At 44.4% G+C, this 18,366-nt stretch overlaps 1 protein-coding gene and 1 pseudogene across 2 annotated transcripts in view; both read left to right on the top strand.

The window, feature by feature from the left end:
* The window catches only part of HS6ST2 (heparan sulfate 6-O-sulfotransferase 2), a 281,651-nt gene that overhangs the window by 113,071 nt on the left and 150,214 nt on the right, over positions 1-18,366 (top strand). The gene's annotated exons all lie outside the window — the stretch shown is intronic.
* Positions 17,915-18,116, top strand: LOC123935227 (annotated as a pseudogene).

The raw sequence follows: 18,366 nt of genomic DNA, 5'->3' as shown, positions 1-18,366 counted from the left end.
TGTGGCAGCAGTTCGAAAACTGAATTGAAGTGGCTACCTGGAAACACTGTGTGTAGAGTGATGGCAGAATCTTGAGGACAAAGCAGATACTAGGAAATTGTCTGTAGGATGGAGAAATTTGAGCACATATTTTGGGAGAAATGAGTCACTAAAGAGGTAGCTAATAAATGGGGAGAGAGAGCAGAGGATAACTGATAAAGATTTTGGAGGAAGCAGGAAAGAATGGAAGGCAGTGTGCAGAGAGAAGGTTAGCTGTGGACTTGCGCCCTTCCTCTGAAACGGGGTTAGGAGGAAAGAATGCCCCGAGTGCTGATAAAGTTGGGCTTTTTTTTTTTTTTTTCAACAGAAAAAAATGTGTGAGGCATTCATGATTAGTTACCTCTTTAATTTAAAATCTCTTTTTGTCTAAGAAACTTTGCTCCATTTATTCCATATAAAGTCCTATGGAAACAAAAAACAACATGATTAAAAATGGGTAAAAGAGGGGCAACTGGGTGGCACAGTGTTGGTTAAAGCCTCTGCCTTCAGCTCAGGTCATGATCCCAGGTTTCTGGGATTGAGCCCCACATCAGGCTCTCTGCTTGGCAGGAAGCCTGCTTTCCCCTCTCTCTGCCTGCCTCTCTGCCTACTTGTGATCTCTGTTAAATAAATATATAAAATCTTTTTAAAAAATGGGTAAAAGACTCACATACATCCTCCTTGAAAAGATATACAGATGGCCAGTGAGCACGTGAAAGGTGCTCAACATCATTAATTATTAGGGAAATGCCTGTCAAAACCACACTTCACACCCATCAGGATGGCAAAACCAAAACCAAACCCAAACCCAAACCAAAAAGCGAACCAAAAAATCTTGAAAATAACAAGTGTTGGTGAGGATGTGGAGAGATTGGAACCCTTGGGCACTGCTGGTGAGAAAGTTGGCAGGATAGTCCAGCTAATCTGGGCCAGGCTTGACTGATCACAGCTGCAGGTCAGCTGGTGGGTCAGCTAGGTGTTGGCTTTTCTCAAATGGCCTCATCTGGGATGACTTGTATCTACTCCATGGGGCATCTCATCCTTGAGAACATTAACCCAGGCTTGTTCTTACGACGTGACACAGGTCAATTATATAAGAGAGCTAGTGGAAATGCATATAAGCTTTTCAAGCCTCTGCTGGCTTCGCATTTGCTAACATCCCATTGGCCAAAGCAAGTCATGTGACATAGTTCATATTCAGAATGAAAGGGGTCTACAGAGTTACAGGGCAAAGGACAAGACTATAGAGAGGCCATTAACTGTGGATACTAATGCAGTTAATCTATTACAGAATGCTTAAGTAAAGCCTGGGAACTTGTACATTTAAGAGGCTTCCCAGAGTGATACTTATGTGGGTGATCCATGGACAACATTTTCACAAATGTTGTCTAGTGTCTCTTGGCACCAGGATTGCAACTGCAATCATAAAAGGGGGTTGCAAGTTGGGGGACAAATATCCCTTTCCTTAGTTCCAGCTTATGATTCAGGCTGCTTGGTCTCTTGGAGGCAGAAGCTTAACTAAAGCTCTGTGTTTCAGACAATCTCATACAGTCATTTGCTTTTTACAAAGAATAATGCAGTTGGATTAAAGCTGATAAGACATTATTTTTCCATGCAGGTCAGGAAGGCATTGTTGGTTTGTTTTGTGTTGCTCGTTATAATATGTATTTCTGTCCCAGAGAAGCTCGTATAATGGAAATGAAGCATCGAGGTGGTTTATGGGGCATGTGATAGGATCATAAAGTTGAGACTGTTGCTTGGACGAGACCTTTTTTTGAATAGTAATCCAAGCAATGAGAACATGTACAGGAAAAAAGGGAAATCGTAAGAAGAAACTCCATTATTTAGCCAGTTGTGGGAGGTTTTTGTTCCTCAGACCCTTAGTCAAAATGGGGAATTAGAGATATACTTAAGATGGCCGCCCTCATGCAGGTCACAGGTGAGCTCAGCAAAGTGGGAACCGGGATAGTGTTGGCTCTCTGATGCCAATCACAGTGCCTGCCATATATTGAGGGCTGAATGAATGTGTTGAACAAATGTCTGCAGATTCCTGGGATCCACTGTCAGAGATTTTGAATGAGTAGGCTGAAGAGTGTTCCTTACGGTGTGGTCCCTGAGCCATGTGAATGAGAATCACCTACAGAGTTTGTTTAAAATCGGATGCCTAGGTTCCCACCTTCCACTTCCTGCATGGGATGCATGAGAGACCCCACTTTCCACATTTGTGAAATCCCTGAGTAGGAACAGCTGCCACCAATTCAGTCTTGTCTGGAGGTGTGGTTCTTATCTTGTGGTGTGATTCTAATCCTCTACCCTCGCCCCAGCACAGTCACTTCAGGGTAGGCTGTGGGCTAGCACACTGATCTGAGGACTGTGGCCAGACCAGCTCCCTTCATATGGGATTGGGGTTAGTTATTTAACATCTCTTAGCTCTTTAGCTTTCATTTCCTCAAGTTTGTATTTTGAGGACTTTTCCCTTGGGCAGCCAGATTTAAATTAATACTATATTGCCAGCTTCCTTATTCTAGGGGGTAGAAGTTGGCCCTTGACCCATCTGTGGGGTCCTGGAGTCCTGAGCTGTAAAGTGTCAGTTGCTTCCAGAAGGCTTTCTTGCTTCAGTGTCTTTGATTGACAACGTAGGCTTTCCCAGTGCTGGGATTTTGGAGAAAATGGAGCACTGAGCTCTGGGAAGTGGAGCGACTGAGTAATGCCCTCCCAGGCATGTGGGATCTGGACAAGAGCAGCTGTAGAGTTGCAAGATAAGAATCTCCTTTGCCCCATAATTTTCCATTACAGGTATCACTTCTATCACCAGAATGTTTTAAAATATCAAAACAAACTGGACACTTTCTCCCCCTGTCTGAAGAAAGGCATGTTTATTTAAGTGCAGAGTGTGACATTTGGAAATGTGTGACCTGTGAAAGAGGGTTTTGGAGAGTAGTTGGGGGTTTGAATGGAACATCTCCCATTTTGTGTATTTCTCTTATTTTTGTTCATCCTGTGTCTTATTCACATAGTGATTTTAATTCACTTGCCTGACCTCCCGAGTCAAGGATTTAGGCAACGCCGTTCTCTGTCACAAGGGTAAGATTTCCAGAAGGTCTGTAGGGATGCTTCCATACTAAAAATGAATGCACCAAGCCAGCCAAGCTTCAAGTGTCTTATAGGCTAGGGGTCTCAAGTATGCTTGCATAAGAGGATTCAGGAAACTTCCCTCTGGGAACAAATGGCCATACACTATGCTGAGTTTCTTCCAGCCTTCTTGGAGTGCAAGCAAAGGCAGTCTCTGCCATGGCATTACCTTCCTGTGAGCCTTTTAGTGCTAGTGCTGTTTTGCTCTGATGCTTGGAACCCTGTGTCTTGAGTCACTTTCTTAGTGTCCTTTGATTCTGCCTGAATTTCAGCCAAAATCGTGCTTCATGACTTTTCTACTCCCAGTGTGCTTGCTCTCACAGCAAAGGATCTATCAGCTGTTTCTTGAATCATTTTGTGTCTTTTAGGGTGTTAACATTTTCAATTTTGCCATATTCCACAGTTTTACCTGCTCTGACGCGAGCTCGATAAAGAGCTACCAAAATTGAGTAAAGAGATACACGAGTATCTAGAAGCATAAGCCATCCTTTTCTCTTTAGCCTGCCTTGATTATTTTATCTCAGTCAGCTATGAAAAGAATCAAGCACTTTATTTTTTATTTGCTTTTAATTTTTTTTAAGAGAGGAAGAGACGGGGTGAGGGAGAGCAAAGGGAGAAGGAGAGAGGGAGAATCTCAAGCAGGCTCCACGCCCAGCACAGAGGCCAATTCAGGGCTCGATTTCACAACCCTGAGATCATGACCTGAGCCGAAATCAAGAGTCGGATGCTTCACCAACAGAGCCCCCCAGGCTCCCCAAAAACCAGACATTTTAAATGCTTGCTTGAAAACTCACAGAAAAGCAAATTTCAACTCCTTAGACTTTAACTGAATCATAGCTTCCTCAGGCCCACCAGTTCATGTCCTTGACAGTATTTGCATTTGGGACCATTGTATTTACTTCTTCCTGGGACAGGAGTTCATACTCCTGGGGTAGTCAAACTCGTTTGAAGCTGACAGTCCCATTCTAGAGAACACAAGGTGGTAGTCAGCAGCGTGGGCCTTGGAGTCAGTCAGATGTAGTTCCTGTCCACATTTTGCTTCTTAGTCACTGTGCAGCTTTGGGGGAAGTCATTTTGCCCATCTTGGGTCTGTTTCCCTGTTTTACACATGGGGACTGCAGCAGTCCCAACATCATAGGTTAGTTGTGAGGATTTAGTAACAGACTCTATTTAAAGAGTAGTGCATAATCCTTGGACTCATCTGTCATCATAATGATAGTTATTTCCTTGACTTGCTCAATTAGGAATAGTACAGGATGCTAGGACATACTGTTCCTCTAGGATAGGGGGCAGCAACCAAATCCAGCCTGCCTGTGAGCTAACAATGATTTTCACATTTTTAAATGGTTGAAAGAAATGAAGAGTACTGTTGGTGGCATGGGGAAATGATATGAAATTCATATTTCTGGGTCCATCAATCAACTGTTACTGGAACCCAACCAAGCGTGTTCAGCGCCATGTTGTCTAAGGCTGCTTTCGCTCTACAAAAGCAGAGTTCAGTACTTGAAACAGTGATCGTATAGCCTGGAAAGCTTTGATATTTACTACTTGCCAGTCTCTGCTCTAGGACATTTAGCTGCCTGTCTGGATCATCAGAGGTATGGATAATTTGGGTATAATTTGCTGATTCTCACCACTTACATCCCCAAACTCTGTGTGTGTTTGTGTGTGCAGAGTAATTTACAAGGGAGGAAATTATATAGGTTCCCCACAGGACAAATGAGATGAGGCTGTTGTGGCATTTTAAACTAAGGGTTCACTTTGTGTCTTTGAGGGATCAGAAAGAATTTAAAAGTAGTGGTCCCATTGGTTAGATACATTTACATGTTCTATTGTTTTTCTTTCTTCCATCAGAACCTTCTTGGCAAGGAGGCGAGAATGGATGATTAGTTTCTCTTTGTAAAATGAATTGAATTGCTTATTAGATGTACTGTAATTCTGAGGCATTGGTTCTGAATGTGGCAAAGTCTCATCTCAGCAAATATCACCTTAACACCCTAGTCTCCCCCAAAAAGGGCAGTTTCTATAGAGAAATGGAAAATCTTAGAATATCCAGGGTGGAAGGAGCCTTAGAGATCTACAGAGATGATATTCATATTAGTATTGCTCTGCAAATGTAGATACAATATCCTGTTTGAAGGCAAAATACTGTATAATGAACAAGCCCCATTCCATTCAGTCTGTTCGACCAGGATGGCCTTTAATGGGTGTTTGTGTATTGGAACTAGATTTGAATACCTGTAAGATATTAAATTTCATATGCTTTACAAAACGTGCAGTTATAGAGACACATAAACATAATGCCCAGTTTTGAATTGTGGGGGTGGGGATAGAAATGTTGCCAGTTTAGGGCATTTCCTCTGCCTTTCCCTGGGTCTATTCTCAGCCTGGCCCATGGCCTTAATGAAATTCTTTTCCAGTAGAGGTGAGGTAGGTGTGGGGCTGGGGACAGGGGTGGACAAGATCTAGAAGTTTGGCCTCCTAGGGGGAAAGATACGTGTTTCACTGAGCCATGCAGACATACCAGTCTGAGTGTCTCTGTCAGGGAAGGATCCTAGGCTGTGAAGCCGCAGGTGTGTTGTGGGTGGGAGTGAGAGAATGGCCTGTCCCAAGGAGAAGGAGGAAGGCATAGAAGCAATGAGAAGAGGTATTGGAGTAGATCTTTCTGAAAGGATCTCAGAACCTCCTACTCCTCCCCACCTCTTGCTTTTATACTTAGAGGACTGGTGAGAGGGGAGATGTATTTTTTAACATTTGATGTTCTCCTGGTGTACCCCATGCTTCTTTGTATAGCCAACAGGCCAAGCTGAAAGTTGACCACATGTATATGGAACTGACATTCACGTTTGTTAGATACAGAATCCATGGAGTAGTCTTACCTTACAGCCTGAGGATTTATACCAGAATCTTCCTTATAGAACTGGGCCTGGCCCCCTTTACCCTCTAGCCCTCCTTCCCCTTCTGCTGTCCCCAGGGAGGCACACTCAACATCTGTCACGGTCACTAGCTATGTACACACCAGTGCTTCCTCTTTATACACTTTACTGGTGGACTTCCACTTTGATGAGGCTTGGATACGGAGTGGAAATCTGGCTATTCAACAAGCTGCTTTATGGGGTAATCAATTTTTAGAATGGCCATTGTGGACAATAGTACAGTAGTTCCTCCAAAAATTAGAAACACCAGGGGTGCCTGGGTGGCTCAGTCGGTTGAGTGTCTGACCCTTGATTTTGGTTCAAGTCGTGATCTCAGGGTCATGAGTTCAAGCCCCACATTGGGCTCCATGCTCAGCATGGAACCTGCTTGAGATTCTCTCTCTTCCTCTTCTTCTGCCCCTCCTACCCCATTCTGCCTACTCATGTGCACTCTCTCTATCTCTCTTGAAAAAAAAAAACTATTAAAAAAAAGAAATAGGGACACCTGGGTGGCTCAGTGGGTTAAAGCCTCTGCCTTTGGCTCAGGTCATGATCCCAGGGTCCTGGGATCGAGCCCCGCATCAGGCTCTCTGCTCCGCAGGGAGCCTGCTTCCTCCTCTCTCTCTGCCTGCTTCTCTGCCTACTTGTGATCTCTGTCTGTCAAATAAATAAGTAAAATCTTTTAAAAAAATACTCATCCTTAAAAAAAAGAAATAGAAATGCCATATGACCCAGTAATTCCACTATTGGGTATTTACTGAAAGAAAACAAAGGCACTAACTTGAAAAGATTCATGTACCCCTATATTTATTGCAGCATTAGTTATGATAGCCAAGATATAGAAATGATCTAAATGTCCAATAAGAGATAAATGAATAAGGAAAATGTAGTGTGTGTGTGTGTGTGTAATGGAATATCACTCAGCCATAAAAAGAATGAAATCTTGTTGTGATTTGCAACAACATGGTTGGACCTAGAGGATATAATGCTAAGTGAAATAAATCATTCAGAGAGAGACAAATACTATATGATTTCATTCATGTGTGTAACCAAAGAACAAAACAAATGAATAAACAAACAATAACACAGTACGGAGAGAAGACTGATGGTTGCCAGAGGGAAGGGAGGATGGGCAAAATGGGTGAAGGAGAGTGGGAGTTATAGGCTTCCAGTTATGGAATGAGTAAGTCACAGGGATAAAAAGCACAGCGTAGGGAATATAGTCAGTGGTGTTGTAATGGAGTTGTGTGGGGATACACAGTAGCTACACTTGTAGTGAGCACAGCATAATATATAGAGATATTGAATCACTATGCTGTACACCTGAAACTAACATAATGTTGTGTGTCAACTATATGCAAATACAAAGTTTTGAAAACAATAAAGTAATCAACTTGACTGCCCAAACTACCACTGCATTTGAACAGCAGAGTTGATGACTCTGTCTTGTGAATGGTTTAGACAGGAGAACAGCAGTGGGCACAGCTAGAGATGTTAACATCATGAAGTATAATGACTCAGGGGCTTTGACCTCTTTCCCCAGGATGAGGCCAAGAAGAGCTCTTGGGCTTCCAGCCTCCAGGGCATGTGTTTCCTTTGGTCCAGGTGGTGGTCGGTTTTCAGGGATCTGCGCCTGCTCAGTACAGAGTTCTGAGCAATGGGTGGTGGGAGTGGACACGGTTGACCCCGGGCCATTGTGAGTCTGTGGCTGGGCCAGAATGTTGGCAACACCCACAGAACTGTTGAACCTCCTGAGCTCAGGGAAGAAGGCCGAGTAAGACAACCATCTGTCACTAGTCCTTTAGCCATGTTTATTCACTGAACTCACACTTTTATAACAGGCAGAGCATCAAAGGTGTAAATAAAGCCAATTATTTGAGTTTGCCATTGATTTTCATGTATAAATTCTCAATATAGTTTTGATTTAAGAATAAAAATAATGGCCTGGAGTTTTGCATTCTGCTGTGGTAGTTATACAGTTGGCTAGCAAAAGCCTTGTGCTCGGAGGTTTTCTCTTCTCAGAAGGGAGCCTGTGTTAAGAGTCATGCCTGCTGATGAAGAAAAGCTCCTGTTTTCCAGGTGCTTGTGTTGTGTCAGGCATTGTCAAATCGTTTACTAATGTGACCTCATTTAATGCCACTGGTAGTTCTGTGAGGTACATTCCTCTTTTTAGGCACATGTTACAGAAGGGAAAACTGAGGCTCAGGGATTCACTTGTCCAGGACACCAGCTGATAATTCTAAGGAATTCTTGAAATTCTAAGGCAAAGCTGCCTGACTTCCTCCCCCATTCTTTGCACCATGTTTGGAAACTTCTGTGGGGAGGTTCGTTTGGAGGGCTGTCCATCGGACAGTAAGTATCTTGCAGACCCGGGTGGACTGGAGACCCAGAGCTAGAGCAGGAAACCAGGAGTGCAGGTGGAAGAGAACAATTTCCTGGGAGACCAGGAAAACCAAAGAGGAAGCTCTACCTTGTAGGGGCCAGAGAAGGCAAGACTTAAGGGAGAAGCTGACGGCTTCACTAACCAAGTAGAGAGAGACTTGGGCCTCATAGGAACTGGACAGAGAGACTGTAAGTGGGCAGGGCAGGCAGCCTGGCTCCCTCTGAATGTCCCTTTCACCCGGCTTCCTTCCCATGGCTGGAGGCAAGCAGCTCCAGTGTGCAGGGCCACTTGACCACGTTCGGCGAAGGACCGAATGGGGGTGGGGTGTTTAGGTTAATTAGTAAGGCTGTATCCTCTAGGGAGATCCCAAACTTGGGTGCGTTGACAAGACGGAAAGGAGAGTGTGCCAGCCCCCTTCTCCCCTCTGATTGGTCTCCCTTCCCTGATCTGGCCCTGTTTACTTCTGGCCATTGTCATTGCTTGGTAGATCAGAGCCCCTCTTCCTTAGGTCTGGAGACATCACAATGGCTCAGTCTAGTGTTTTTGTGTGCAGAACTCTGGGCGCCAGCCAAGCTGAAGGCGCCTTCCTGGTGATCCACTGTGTCCTGGGCCTGGGAGCATCAGAGTGACTTTTCTTTTTCTTTTTTTTTTAAGATTTTATTTATTTATTTATTTGACACAGAGAGAGAGCACAAGTTGGTAGAGCTTCAGGCAGAGGGCAGAGGGAGAGGGAGAAGCAGAGAGTCCCGCTGAGCAGAGAGCCTGATGTGGAACTCGATCCCAAGACCCTGGGATCATGTCCTGAGCTGAAGGCACTTAACTGACTGAGGCCCCCAGAAACCCCCAGAGTGACTTTTCACATCTTATCATTGTCCTTGGAGATAGTAATTGAGTAACACGTCTTCTCAGAGAGGGAACAGCTTCTCTGGTCTGCTTTTCGACTCGCAAAGTTTATGTCGGAAGGAAGGTTTCTTTTCCCAGGGAGGTGTTACTATTTCCCAGGTTCCCCCTCAACCGTGCAACTAATGAGAAGGCAGGTAGCCTTACTGCAGGAGCATAAAGTGTGAGGACAGAGACATGATGCTTCTGCTTTGCCCTTCAGATCGAAGACAGCTAGGAGTAGTGTGACACCAACTTAGTGAGCTATGTTGCCATCATTGTGCCTCCTGGTCTTTAGGCAGAAGCGGTAGGCAGATGACATAAATGACTGTCATCCTTTCTACGTGTCTGAGGTTTGGTTTGTCTGCTCATTCGGCGAGTTTTCCATTAGCCGTGCAGCATCACAATCGTTTTCTGGTACCACGTATGGCTTTATTCATCATCGTCGCCAGCCTTCCACACATGGCCCCATTAAAGAGATTTCTCTAATTACGTGTTATGCAGGTGTTTTGTATTACAAACAATGTTTAATTGTATTCGTTCGGAACAGGTTGCAATTAAAATCTATAAACCGTTTAAGCCTCTCTAAAAGCTCCACCATCTACCTTTCAGCTTAGCATTAATATTTACCCTAGAGAGGAAAAAATCTCATCCTGTATTTCTCTGATGTATGTACCATTTTTGTTATTAATAAAAACAAAAGACACATGTTTAATTGGATCCCTTAGGTACTGATTAAAAAAAGAGTTGGATTCCTCCCTTGCCAGGGTGGTTCCATAGGGCATCCCTGAACCATCCTTTGTTTCAATCCTTTGAGGGTTCACATGCTGAATGTTTTCCTTCCAACTACTATGCTGAGAACTTACCAAATGTTGTGCCCTTGAGTGTGGGCAGCAGAAGTTCTCTGAGAGAGGGGAGGTCTGCAGCCTGCGAGGGCCCAAAGAGAAGGCCACCTCGATCTGTCTTCCCATGTTGGGCAAAGGGAGGAAGGAAACAGCAGCCATTTGGCACCAAAATCCTGCTCACCTCGCGGTTTGAGCTATTGGGAAGTTAACTGTGTAATACATCCGAGGACAGTTCCAACGAACCCTTTTTTCAACTCAAAAATGTTACTATTTCTTTCCATACTTTATCTCATAATCAATATTCAATTTTCAAGGCAGTGAAACTAATCAGAATAGCAGATGAACCCAGCACAAGGGAAGGGAGGTAGAATGAGTATGTTGCAAATGGGGCAGAGTGGGAAAATAGGAGAATGTTGGTAACCAAGGGTGGGGTTTTTTCCCATGAGTTCACTTCTCTGTGGGTTTGTCCTTTGAAACACCAGACACAGGAGGGAGGAAAGTATTCAGAAAGCAACCGAGTTCTTGTGGCCCTTCCGTCTGTGGCATTGGGATGTTTCTGGTGATGGGGCTGGCTGTGTAGTTCCTATGGAGCCTGTGATCACAGACCCTGGTGGAATTCTTCTGCACCACAAGGCAGGCTGGGGGCATGGAGGTTGAGGCAGGCATAAGGGATGGTAGACGTTCTGGAACACCATTCTGGCATCTTTTGACTTCTTGAGAGTTGGTTCTCTCTCAAGCCCCACCTTACCTTCATCTTTATCACGCCTTTCATTTCAACCTTTGCTGTCAGGTAAGGAGATCAGCATAACCTTTAAGGCCTTCACAAGAGAAATTGAACAATAGCATTTATTTATTTATTTATTTATTTATTTATAGATTTTATTTATTCATTAGAGAGAGGCAGAGAGAGAGTGAAGGAGCATGAGCCAGTGGTGCGAGGGGGTGGGTAGGGAGAGGAAGAGGGAGAGGGAAAGGTGACTCCCCAGCTGAGCAGAGAGCCCGATGTGGGGCTTGATCCCAGGACCCTGAGATCATGACCTGAGCTGAAGGCAGACGCCTAACCGACTGAGCCAACCAGGTGCCCCTACTCTAATAATTTATTTAACCAACATTTACTGAATGCTTCCTGAGTCAGGTCCCTTGCTAGAGTGTTGGGGGCATAAAGATGAAGGAATTCTCGCCCTTGAGGAGGTCACAGTCAGCTGGGGGATAATAGAATAAACCAGTAATTACAAAGTCCTTGGACAAGTGCCAGCATGAAGATCTGCAGCTCTGTTCCTTGAGTGCTTTGGGGGTGAGGGTGCTCAGAACAGTGACTGGACAGTGGCAGCCCTGTTAGCAGATCTGGAGGCCTGTCCACCTTGGACTTGACATTCAGCCTCCGGCCAAATGCTTGTGTTCGAAAACTACTTTATTTTAACACAATCAATTTTTTATTATGCTAACGCACATGATGTATTCTGTAGAGATTTACTGAACCATTTTTTCCCTTTAAAATAACTAACTATATGTTTTGACATGCTTCAGGGGATACTTTTATAAAGTAGCATGGATTGGACAATACCAGAATACATCAGTGCGAGGCAAAGCCTGAATCAGTTACACACAAACAACTGCATCTTCAAAAACATAAAGGAAAGCAAAATGCTAAAAATCATAAACCACAGAGAGGCAGCCTGGCATGGGGGACAGTTACTTGCAAAAAGGAAGGCACAGGTCCCTGCTGGCTCTTCTGTTGAGTCCCCCTAGCAGGTGCCTGTTTCTCTCCAGACCTCAGTTTCCTGGTCAGGAGAATGGGTGGTGGATGAGAATCTCAGGTCACTAAAGTGCCTTCCTGGGAGCATCCAGCCTTGGGGACAAACTGCAGGGAAAGCAGCCCTCCCTTAGTGAATGGGGCTTCTAGTCTCTGCTTGTCTCAACCCTCTGGCCTCCCCTTCCTGGCCCTTTCCTGTAGAAGGCCGACCAGAATGCAACTTGGGATCAGCCTTTTGAAGGAATGAATGAGGGCTTGCCTCTTTTGTTTCATCCCCCACCCTCTCCTAATGCATGCACACGTGTGGTCCTGTGCACACACACATGAACACATGAACACACTCCCCTGCCGTATTGGAGAGAAAGAAGAGACGCCTATTTTTCACTCGAGTCTCACAAACGACGGCTGTACTTTTACACAGTTAAGCTATTAGATGGAATTCCATTCTCCTTGTCAAGTTGCAGACAGGGGAAGGAGCCCAGAATTCTAATGGTGCTGGTGTTCTTGGCGAGCACCTTTCACAGGGTGGTAAGGTAATCAGTCCACAGTTAGGCAGTCTGAAGGCTTCAGTTTTCCTCTGACTTGGAAAAAGGGGGGAGGGTGGGGAGCTTGGTATTATGGCTTCTATCTGTGGGACTTTGCTCTGAGGTTAACTTACTTTTTTCCATCGATTGTGTAGTCCTCTGCATCCCCACAGTACCCATGGCAATCAAGGAGCGAGGACATGACAGGTTGACTCTTTGTGTCTTTGTAGCATTGGTGGACCACAGACTTTTGGGGAACTGGAGTTGTTTTTATTCTTTTGAATTCAGCCCTATATCCTCCTTCAGTCAGGATGCATTTACCTTCCCAGAATCCACTTGTTAAGGACAGGCAGGTGGGCTACTCAGGGCATGCTCAAGTCTTCTGGCTCAAAGAACATAATGCAGTTTAGCTACAAACCCACCCCATTCCCACCTCTGCCCTGGTTTCCTCTCCTTTTTGTGATTTTAGCAGTTTGGGTTTATGGGGAAACTCTCAGTTCCTTAATGTAGCCTGCCAAAGAATAAGAAAGCATGCCAGAGCTTCACCCCCCCACAGAAAACATGGGATGTAATTGACTCCAAGGAGTCCTTGCATCTCTTGTCCCTTGCCGGGACCTGATTAAGTCCATTGTCTTGGCTTTGTGGGCCGGGCCGGTATTTGTTGCCTTCTTGCCATCCGTGGAGCAAATGGTTGCAGGCAGTTGCCAGAGTCCAGTGCTCTGCTTGTCATGGGAAGCCTATTGACTTTAATTGTGACCATCTGGCTGGATGCCTCGGAAGAAGATGTCTCAGGGAAGGCTTATTTCACGAATGGACCTTTGTTTATTTCAAATCTGCACTGCTGTTGCAACTTCAGCATTGCATTTTATGCAATGGGCACCGGAAGTGCAAACGGAAGTTCTGCAGAGGATACTCCCCACGAAACTCACCAATCAACACAGTCGGGACACACTGTCATTCCCCTTTTACCGAAAACTTATGGTGGGTACTTCAAGCAAACCCTAGGCCAAGTCATGGTGCCATGAAGGAGAGCAGGCATTAAAAATGGGAAAATGGTATCCAGGTGGCAGGAGGAATTCAGTAGGTGGGATGGGAAATATTTATTGTTAACGAGCTTTCATAAGGAGAACAGAAACAAGTTAGATGTGATTTGCAGGTCTGTTGGCAGGCAGGATCTGCCTAGCAGACGGGAAACTTGGAGAGGATTCTCAGTACTGTACCTCACACTTGACCCGAGTCTGTCCACCCCACCCCGCCCTTCCCTGGAACATGCTGAAGAAGTATTGAGCATTGCAAGTTTATTTAAAATAATATCTGCCAATGGTCAGTAAGTGCCACATTCCCGGCACCACACTAATGGCTTTTACTTACCTTTTCTCACGTCATTCTGACAAGGATCGTGTGAGGTGGGAGATATTATCCTCATCTTCTGGATGAGAAAATCGAAACTTCGACATTAAGTTGATGGAGGTTGCATGGCGAGGAAGTCCCAGAGCTGAGACTCAGTTCCAAGTCTCTCTTGACTTCCAGGCCCTTGCTCTGTACTATTTGGAAGTTCAGCAAGAAGAGGGGGGCGCCTGGGTGGCTTAGTGGTTTAGGCCTCTGCCTTCGGCTCAGGTCATGATCTCAGGGTCCTGGGATCGAGCCCCGCATCAGGCTCTTTGCTCAGTGGAGAGCCTGTTTCTCCCTCTTTCTCTGTCTGCCTCTCTGCCTACTTGTGACCTCTCTCTCTGTCAAATAAATAAATAAAATCTTTAAAAAAAAAAGAAGAAGAGGGAGGCACTTGTAAATTTGACAGCGGATCACAACTTCTCCCAGGGCAGGGCTTGGTGCACGTCTACTGTGTCTTCTCTGCAGCCAGCTGAGTCTGCCCAATCAGCTCTGACAATGGGAACACATGGGTCTCCTTCACAGGAAGGTTTTCAATCTGTCCACACTGCTTCAGTCCCCAGTGGTGCAGTAAAGGAGAGGAAAGAAGAGTAGAAGTGAGGGCTTTGACACACCCACAGAGAGGCATCATCGGCATCCCCTTCCACCCAGCCTCAGTAGCATGGAAGGACGGGATGGTCCTGGCGAGAGATGTTGGGGGGAGACGCTGAAGACAGATTTCCATTTCTTCCAGTGTCACTTCCTTTCCCTTTGTCCTCTCTGAAGTCCATCACCAACCGGGTCTTAGGGTATAGCCAACTGAGACTTCTTTCAGAGGCAGTGGAAGGGATCATGTGCAAAGTGTCAGAAGAGGGGACAGCAAGGCCAGCTTCACCATCTATGAGGTGTGTGGGACTGTGGGCAAGTCCCATAACTGCAGCGTTTGGATCTGTACGGTGAACATCATTATCCTTTCCCATTATGTGTTACGGGATCATTGTAAAGATTAAATGGGGAGATATGTGTCAAAGTATTTCAAAAGCCTAAAGCTCCACATAAGTATAGGGGATTATGAGAAACTTAAGAAAGGGTAGTCACAAAACTGACATTGTCCTTTAAAGAGTTTATTTATTTATTTGAGAGAGAGAGAGAGAGAGAGATGGGGAAAGGGGCAGAGGGAAAGAGATTCTCCAGCAGACTCTGCACTGAGCATGGAGACTGATGTGGGGCTTGATCTCACGACCCTGAGATCATGACCTGAGCCTAAATCAGGAGTTAGAGTCTTATTCCACTGAGCCACCCAGGTGCCCCTGACATTGTCCTTTATGTTAAAAATTTTTTAAAATTCATTTGACACACAGAGAGAGGGAGAGAGAGCACAAGCAGGGGGAGCTGCAGGCAGACGGAGACAGGGAGAAGCAGGCTCCCCACTGAGCAAAGAGTCTATGTGGGGCTCGATCCCAGGACCTTGGGATTATGGCCTGAGCCGAAGGCAGATGCTTAACACATTGAGCCACCCAGTCCTTCCTGACATTGCCCTTTTAATGAGAGGCAGTGAGTGCTGTCCTCCTCCCTTGGTGGGCAAGCTTCCCCGTCTTTAAAGCACATTTCCAGAGCAGAAGGAAGCCCAAGCGCCACGTTTCTGATCTGAGAGCTAGTTCGAGATGTAAATGAACTCTGTCTCTCAAGACACAGCTTTGCATCTATTTTGCATTCAAATTTATTTATCTAGAGACAAAATCGTGCGTTCTTTACTTCTACTCACAGCATATGCAAGCAGATCAAATGAGGTGCTGATCCAGCAAAATGGCAAGTAGCCTTTTGCTTCCTTGAAATTGCTAATTTTACAAATGGCACAGTGTTGAAACATGGCACGGAATATCTATTTTACTAGAATCTGACAACACAGGCACATATGGTTTTGTCAGAAATGAATCAAACACAATTCCAGGATTATAATTAACTAGTTGAAATTCCAAAAGGAATAACTTAACGTGAACAAAGTCGGATTTAGATTGCTTTTTGCTAGCTTTCTCTCAGTCCCCTTCCTTGGCATACTGTTGGCAACATACTGACTTGCTCTGAGAAAAGTTGAATTGTCAAACATCAAACGTTTTCACACTGACTCTAAAGGTACGTGATTTAACATCTATATTCCATGCTTTGGGGTACAAGATGTCAAAAAAATCTAAGACGACCAAGATAGAAGTCAAGCCAAATGTCCCTATGTAAATATTTAGGTTAAAGCCTTTTCCTACTAAACAGAAACTTCTGATCAATTCCCTAGCAGACCTGCTGAGATAAAGAAAGAAGATGGGCCGTTATAGAAGGAAACTCTCTCATCTCTCTTTCTCTCTCTCTCTCACACAAACACACACATACACATACACACACAATTTCAATCTCAAACTCTCTCTGAATACTCAGTCATGTACAATTCTTGCCTGTAAAACCAACGTCTAGCATAGGGCATGTGGAGAGTTAAGTTGGAGATTTACAGGGATTCCCTTGGAGTTGTTGTGCACGTGATTTTGGGTCCTGATTGAGAAGTCAGTACCTATGCCATGAAAACAAATGTCAACCCAAAGGTGGAAACAACCCAAATGTTCTTCAGCTGACGAGCGGATAAACAACCGAGGTACACACCTCCACACAATGGTGTATGATTCAACGGTAAGAAAAAGAATGAAGGACTGATCCATGCTACAGCATGGAGGAACCTAGAAGACATGATAACGGGAACAAGGCAGACACAAAAGCCCACATATTCTATGATGTCATTTATATGAAATGCCTAGAATAGGCAAATTCATGCACATAGGAAGCCAATCTGCAGTTACCAAGTGATAGGGGAAGGAGGGAGACTGGTTGATCAGCTAAAGAAGATGCAGTTTCCTTTTGGGGTTTTGAAAATGTTCCGAAGTTGACTGTGGCTATAGTTGCGCAACTGTGTGAACACACTAAAAACATTGGCTTGTTCACTTTGAATGGGTGCATGGTGTGGTATATGGATGGTATCATATCTCCATAAAGCTGTTACCAACAAGAATTTCTCTTCAATGGTTTTTGTGTGCGCTCCCCATTCAGAAGCTTGGGAGTTCCAGTTCATATTCCTGACCCCATTGCTAGATTGTAGGATCTTCTGGTTCTTCATGGTCCAGCTTGCTTCTCTCCCAGATTTAGTTCTATTATCCAGAACAAAAAAAAACACTCTGGAAGAGAATGGATGCCGTGGTGGAAGAAGGGCGACAAAGACTTTCAGCTTCAAGTGGTGTCTACATACAACCACCGCTCCCACTTGGGTAGGCACTCTCTTGTCACAACTGACACCCAATTATTCCCATCTTCCTGTTTTCCTGGGGCCTTGCCAAGCGCAGATCAGGTCACTTCCTTGTGAGATCTAAGTAACCTGGAGATTTTTTCTTCCACAAGAGTGCAGAGATTTTATAAATGAAAGCTTCTATCGAACATTTTTTAATGATTCATACAGGAAATTATAACTTTCATAAGAAAGGGGGGTAGAATTTTTAACCCTAGTGCTCGCTTCGGCAGCACATATACTAGAATTTTTAACCCTGGTTTATCATGACAAACTTGAGAATCGAGCTGTGCACTCCACTCACTAGTTCCTTCTCCTGCATACTTAAAGAAAGGAAAAGAAAGACTTTCTTGCTGTTCAGTCCCCAAGCTACTTCTGGTTTCTGACTTGAAAGGCAAGCAGTCCAAAGGGAGGAAATAGTATTTGGACACCTGGAAGAGAAAATACTCTTATAAATTGGATGGTGATTCCAAACCATCGTTGATGAATTTAAGTACCTTTCGTTAAAACCTTATCAAGGAACACATATTTCTGGGAAGATTACAGTTGAAATTATGAATAGGGTGCTAAAGGCCCATGCTGGAAAGCCGATATGCCCTTAATTCAACGAAAATATTTATTCAGTAAAGACTGATGGTGGTATGCAGTATTTAAAATGATGGTGGAAACGAAAGCTTTGGTCATAAGAGACCATAGTCTACTTAGAACATTTTTCCTGCTTTCTTCCATCTTGGGTCTCTGCGCCTTCCAGCCCTTCACAGAACTTCCAGTTATCGCTATGCTGGGACAGAGCATCCCAAGGTTCACAACCTCTGTGCCCTGTAGGAGCCCTGTAGGAGGTCCCAGGGAAGAACAGGCCATTTTCAGTGGAAAACAAGTGGTGGTTACTAATTATGGTGACTGTGTACTTTGGATTTGGATTCGCTGCTCCTTTTTTAATAATAAGACACCAACTGCTTAAAAAAAGAAGGATGTTTTAAATAATCCATAAAACAGATGTGAAAGGAGCATTTTAAGAGGTGCAGTCTCTTTTACAAAAATGGATCTAACTCTTGAATTCAACATACCGGATGTGTTTGTAAATAAACTTACTATATGAATCCTTAAAAAAATAAGGAACAAAAAAAAACCAAACCCCATTTCCCTAAGGTGGTTCCCTGAATAGATTACCAAAAATGCTTAGATAATGACAAGTGGCAGTCACCATTCCGCTGTCTTTGCACTTAAATA

The sequence above is a fragment of the Meles meles genome, chromosome X (assembly GCF_922984935.1).
Source record: "Meles meles chromosome X, mMelMel3.1 paternal haplotype, whole genome shotgun sequence".
Classification (NCBI taxonomy): Eukaryota; Metazoa; Chordata; class Mammalia; order Carnivora; family Mustelidae; genus Meles; species Meles meles.
Note: the sequence above shows the minus strand (reverse complement) of the source record. Positions and strands in the feature narration are given on the sequence as shown.